This window comes from Magnolia sinica, chromosome 15, assembly GCF_029962835.1.
Source record: "Magnolia sinica isolate HGM2019 chromosome 15, MsV1, whole genome shotgun sequence".
NCBI lineage: Eukaryota > Viridiplantae > Streptophyta > Magnoliopsida > Magnoliales > Magnoliaceae > Magnolia > Magnolia sinica.
The window spans coordinates 13390538-13397026 of NC_080587.1; the positions used below are offsets into that span (position 1 = coordinate 13390538).

The 6489-nt window shown below is 35.2% G+C and overlaps 1 long non-coding RNA gene across 1 annotated transcript; it reads right to left on the minus strand.

The window, feature by feature from the left end:
- Nucleotides 1-2859: 2859 nt before the first annotated feature.
- Nucleotides 2860-3861, minus strand: LOC131227997 (uncharacterized). The gene is made up of 3 exons (XR_009162679.1): nucleotides 3666-3861; nucleotides 3430-3589; nucleotides 2860-3204 (listed from the first exon to the last, which is right to left on the minus strand). It is a non-coding gene; the product is annotated as an uncharacterized LOC131227997 (long non-coding RNA).
- Nucleotides 3862-6489: the final 2628 nt, after the last annotated feature.

Below are 6489 nucleotides of genomic sequence, written 5' to 3' on the forward strand. Positions count from 1 at the left end.
TGTATCAGTGAACCAATCAGATTCTGAGCCATTTGAGAGGGAACATGCTGTGGTGAAAGCTTCAGCAAGCTGTGTCGTCAGTTCAGCACGATCATAACAGTTCCTGCAGCGATCAGCAGTGTGACCTTCAGTCTTGCAGATTTGACACCGAGGGGTATAAGAACCCCGTTTACCACGTCCATGGCCATGGCCTCCATTGTGGCCGCCGCGAGAACGACGAGACTTGGAGAAACTACCACCACGAGATGTAGGAAGAGACCCGTTGGTGGCAGTAAAAGCAGCAGAGGAAATAGGGGAGGAGGACCCGAGTGACTTCTGGAAAATCTCAAAGCTTTCAGCTTTGGGAACCAAGTCTTTGAAGGCTGGTAATGGAGTTAGAGACATCTGGGCAGTAGAAAAATTAGCAAAGTCAGCCCCCAATCCTCTGAGATACCAGTGAACTTTGTCTGTATCATCAACCGAGCGGCCCATTGCAGTGAGTTGGTCGCATAAAGCCTTAAATGAACGAGAATATTCAGTGACACTTCGGGTGCCACGTTTGATGAGTTGCAAATCATCTTTGATGCGAAGCTCACGAGTTTTAGAAATATGGCTGAAGGAATTTTCCAAAGCAAGCCAAACATCACGAGCGGTGGTGAGACCAAGGACTTCGGCCATGGCTTCTTTAGTCAACGAGGAGAAGAGAAGACTGAGAAGACGTTAATCTTGAAGTTGTCATTCCACATATTTGGGATTCGGTTGAGAAGAGGAAGAATCAGAGGCGATGGTGGTTGGAGGCGCTGCAACTGAACCATCAACATGGCTGAGGAGGTTCTGACATTGAAGAAGGGGGAGAAGTTGATTTCGCTAGAGAAGATAACTTGTGGAGGAGAGTTTAATAGTAACCATGTGGATCATGGTGTTGAAAGAGAAAGAAGAATCGGCCATGAGGGGATCGAGGAGGTTAATCCAAAGAAGGCTTTGATACCATAACAATGTTTGTAAAACCACCATACTTTTATGGGGTTGAGTTTTCCATTTATATAGACGTATACAAAGCAGAGTAGAGTTTGAATACAGAGATAAAATAGGAAAGATAACTACAAATGGAAACCGTATAACAAACAAATGGAAACCGTATAATCTAAATTATGTCTCCTATAATCAAGGAGGATTCCGTAAATCAAGAACTGATTTACTGGAATTCTCTACATTCCCTACTAGTTACAAACTTCCTGATTGGTACCTGACCTATACATGTGGGCCATCATTGGTTTATCAAAGTCATTTATCTGATACCCATCATCAATGAACCATTCCAAAAAATCTCCAAAATTGAAAGATCCTAACCATCAAATGTCTATTTCTTTATTGAATGCGGACAGCTGATGCATCTTTGAAACCATATATCTACTTGAAAACAATGGTTAATCCATGGTGGGACCATCGGATCAATGGCTTGGATAAACTAATCATGATCCCAAATGTCCATGTTAGGTACCAACAAGAAAGTTTTTTGTCAACAACAAAAATGAAAATGGACCTCTTACGACCTACATGACCAAGTCCCAAACTCATTTTGCATTGCATGCACTACCTAGATTCAGCAACTTAGGCCCTGTTTAGTTGCCACTTAGAGTTCAACCCATTTTAGATAATTGTAATTATACATTGGAGACTTTTGGTAGGGGTTAAAAATAACCTTTTATGATCTCCATGGATGGCCAACTCATCCGAGTCAGATCATGATTCTAAAACTCATTGACTCAACTTGAACTCGGTCAAATTAGCTCGAGTTGGAAAGATTTCGAGCCAAGTCACTAGGAAACTCTATAATTTCCTACTCAGGAGTCTTAACATTAAGATATTTTGAATATCTACTACTCTTCCTAATATAATTTTTATTTATAAGTATCAAGTTGGGTCGGCTCAAGTCTTTGAGTTGACCCAACCTGGCTCAACAATTCAGTCGTGTTTTTGGATTTTTGAATTATGAATCAGATGCAATTTGTCATAGTCGACTTGGACTCAGTCAAGTCCGATCCGGTTAGGTAATAAGACTCAACCCCAAATGAGTTGGAATGAGTCACTGAGCTTTAAAAAATGACAATAATTACCATTTAACTAAAATTATAAGAAATCATTTTTAGGTGGCATCCAAACAGGGCCTGAGTCTATTAGGCTAAACGAGGATTCCTACTGACATTTGCATTTTGGAATCTACATCAGCAAAAGAGAATCCCCACCCTTCGATATAAAATTTAAAAAAAATGAATTTGTGCCTTCATGAACGGGTTGATCTTTGCCAGCTGGGCCGCCACTGTCTTATTTGGGACGATTTCATCCACTTCAATGCTCTCCCTTAATCTATAAATTGGCGTCTTTATATTTATATACGCCTGAAGTAGTTGATGGGAAACCACACAACTTTTCCTTCTATGTACAAACCAATGGGAATAACAATATAAAAGAATTGGTAGATGAAAATCGCTTCTAAAACAAACAAGCAAGTCATCAAACATATAGGAGGCAAAAGACACCAAGATTTTTTACTTGGAAAACCCTCAAATGTGAAGGAAAAAACTATGGGACCTAGTCCAGCATACATCTACAATAATAGAAATCATGCAGGTACAATCATCAAGAGACACCCAAAGGTGGATTGCACGCAATGTGAAATATCTTCTTAGTTGAAGGAGTGACCGATGCTGCTGTATCTGATAGATGTAGTTGTGCTACCTCAGCTGCTGAAATATCTTCTTAGCATTGTAGATGTCGCCCTGCACCTGTACTTATCCAACAAGGTGATGTATAATCTGTACATCAGCTTTGTCACGTTGTGCTAGCCAGCTTTTGCAATATCGAATCCTTCTTCTCCTCTTCTCTGCAATCCACATATAACTTGGCGATCAAACTCTCTCTAAAAAAAACAAAAATAAATGAAAAATGAAAAGAAAAAAATTAAGCAGATGATTTTGAGTAAAAAGAAAAATTACCACTAATTCTTCTAGAGCTATGACCTGCTAGCATCCAACAAATCCTGTCTAACAAGGACATCAATTCTTCCTCTCCATCACAAAAGGATAAAGCAACTAAAATCTCATTAAAGAGGGGATGAGGATGCATCATTTCTGTCCACTTATTGCTTTCTCCTCCAATCCCATGGTTTCTTAGGGTTTATACACTCCATAACTCAGTTTTAGCTTCACGGGCTTCCTTTTCCAACTGATGCAATTAAATTAAAGATTAGAATATATATCAAAAATTGAGAACAAAGTAAGTGTGATTTACCATAACAAGATCAGGTCGTTGTTGTATGCATGATAATGCCACGTCATCCCTTTTCTTAACATAAATTAATGTAGATAATTAAAAGATAATATAAATCACAACTTTCTTCTAAATCTAATTCGTAGTTTCTATTGAAGAATGTTTTATCAAAAGTTGTACCTGGACAAATTTACCATCACAATATATATCTCCAACAGTTCTGTTATACCGATCTTAATAGTAGACATGTATTTTGAGTACAATGCCTTGGACTATTTTTATCAACTCATCCGTTGACTCTTTACCAAAGGGCATTTGACTTTCGGGTGCATCAATTCCCCTACAGAACACTCAACTTATCAATAATAGTCATTTAAAGTGTTAAGCATATTCAATTCAAGTGAAAAACAAATTACCTTAGTTTGATGCAATATTTCTTGGCTAGTATTTTCTTATTTTTTGTACCATGCATGACTCTGTGTGTAAGAATGAAAAGTATAAAAAAGAAATGAAATTTTAATAAGCTCATTACCTATCTATTGGAACAAATATCTCACGGTGGTTTGTTAACCTACTTGTAACCGGCCTCCATAATCTTCTTATGAAGCTCATCTGCTTGATTAAGCTCGGGATCTTTGGAGTGTACAGCTTCATGTACCCCCGTGAATCACTTGTATTAACAAAAATAGTGATGGTGTCTCCATCAGCAACAAATCTAGCATCCACTTATCAGTAGTACAACACATTGACTCAATTTATAGAAAGAAAGAAAAAAAGAAATTGAATTCTTATAAATTTTGTTAATCCAACTACTTTGGATATATTAGATGTCCTTTAGATAGGTCATGCTTTAAATAACCTAAGCACAAGATCAAGTTGTTGGGCCATATGTTATAGAAAATAATGGATGTACAGTTGAATGTAGACTAGTTAAAATGTAAAGTGATAAGCCCATGCAGCAAAAAAAAAAAAAAATCAAATTTTACTATGTTTGGATGCTTAAGAAAAATAGAGTATTTTAGGAGGTTTCCCTCCATGTAAGTTATTAGGTGTTGTAAATAGTGGTATAGAAAATATTCAAACTAGAATAAATAATATATATATATATATATATATATATATATATATATATATATATATATATATATATATATATATATATATATATATAAAAGACAGCATTTGATTATTGAATATTGATGGTTGGAATTATTTCATAATGTTGTCCATTGGATGTCTATAAATAGTAGTTTAGACGCATTGTATTTTGTGTTTTGGTAACCCATTCAAAGTATGGTCCATTATTTGGATGGTTTAGTTTGATTTACATATATACACCAGCAAAATTAATTATTGTATTTGTATAAACAACTGCTCTGTATCGAAGTATAAGAGTTTTCGAACTACCCGTCCATGCAAACATAGGCACATGGCGCTAGGTGAGAAATACAAATGGTTCATCAAAGGTTCTGGTGTGCTAGATTCGGTGGATTAAATAGCAAGCTAGCATATGTCGCCCATTAGATTGTAACCTACATGATCAGTGGACCAGCTAGATCTTTGGCCAGGATTTGGTGAACTAATTTAGACCATTGAGCTTATGTCTCCCATCATAGATGGACCATGTCCCTTGAAATGGACAGCTATTAACTTTGTTAGGATACATGTAAATGGTGAAGAAGAAATACGCCAATATGAATCACAGATTGAGCCATAAGTATGTATCCTAACAAAGTTAACAGTTGTCCGTTTCAAGGGACATGGTCCATCTATGATGTATTGGTGTTTTGGTGTATTTCTTATTCACCATTTACATCATTATCACCGTGATGTTTATTTCCCTTCATCCAGGTTTATATGATTTTATGAATAGGTTGGATGACAAATAAACATCACAGTGGGCCTTGGTCCTTTGGAAAGTTTCGACTGTGAGCATCATTATCACGGCTACTTCCTGTGGTGTGGTCCACTTAAGCCCAGCTTCCACTTCAATTTTGAGCCCATATTCCAAAATGACATGACGAAATGGATAATTGGATAAGTCACTTCTTGTAAAAAAAATAAAACAATACTATGCCAGAAAACTAATAATAATAATAAAATAAAATTATAAAAACTATAAATAAAATAAAATAAAATAACAAATTCATATAAAAGCAAATTGAAAGCTAAGGTATTGCCTACCTGGGTGCAGAGGCTGTGTGGGGTCATTGAGATGTATTTGGCAAACAAACTTTGTTCATCTGTTTTGAAAGACACAACAGGATAGGATTTTTAAAATCAGGCAGATCCAAAACTCATTTAGTCATGCCACATGAAACTGAGGGGATTGAATGTTTGGTCGGTGAACAGAAGTATTGTATCATGATGATATTTGTGTCTACAGTGTGAATTGTTTCGATGGCATATAAAAATCATGGTCATCATGTTACAAAAATTCCCTAACACTGCGTTTTCTTGTTAAATCTGAAAAATACATCACAAGAGCTCTTTACAAGGAGAGATACCAACATGAAGGGAGAGATTATATTATTAAGCAAATGGTACTTATGTAAATAATTTGGTAAAACAGAAATAAAAATTTTAAAAATTGTAAATAAAATTAACTAATGAATATATGGTATGATTTACCTTTTTCAATTTCCTCTAACATCTCACTTGACTATAAAAAACTTTTATAAGCATGTCCTATAAGACAGAAGTAAGTATAGAAGTTAAAACATCTTAGTTATTGTAATAGAAGAATTATAAATTAATTAATAATCTTGTATATTTATCCCAAAATTAGCAATTATAAACTTGGTAAAAATACATTTCATTAACATTGGAATTGAATATATTGAAACATTTCTAAAATATAACAACAAGCAAAAAAAGAAAGGAATTACACTGTTCATCTTCCCTTTTAACTAGTTTTATTCAATTCTAAATTCACACTTAAATTGTTTAGAGACCATGCAAGAATAAAATTAAAGACCATCTTCACATCTATTTATAGAGCATAGAAAGTACTTTGGGGATAAGAAAGCATTTGAGGAAGCTAATTAGATAATGACACGTGTACATAATGGAGGGTTAAGATTCTTTTGAAATTAGTGGAAGTAGGTAAGGAAAGTAAAAGTAGGTAAGGATGGTGAAATTGGCAAGTTGTCCATAATAAATTTAAATAAACATTTTAGGAATTGATATTCTTTTATATGAGTGTGCCATACCACACGAAAAAGTGGTGATTGAATGCTT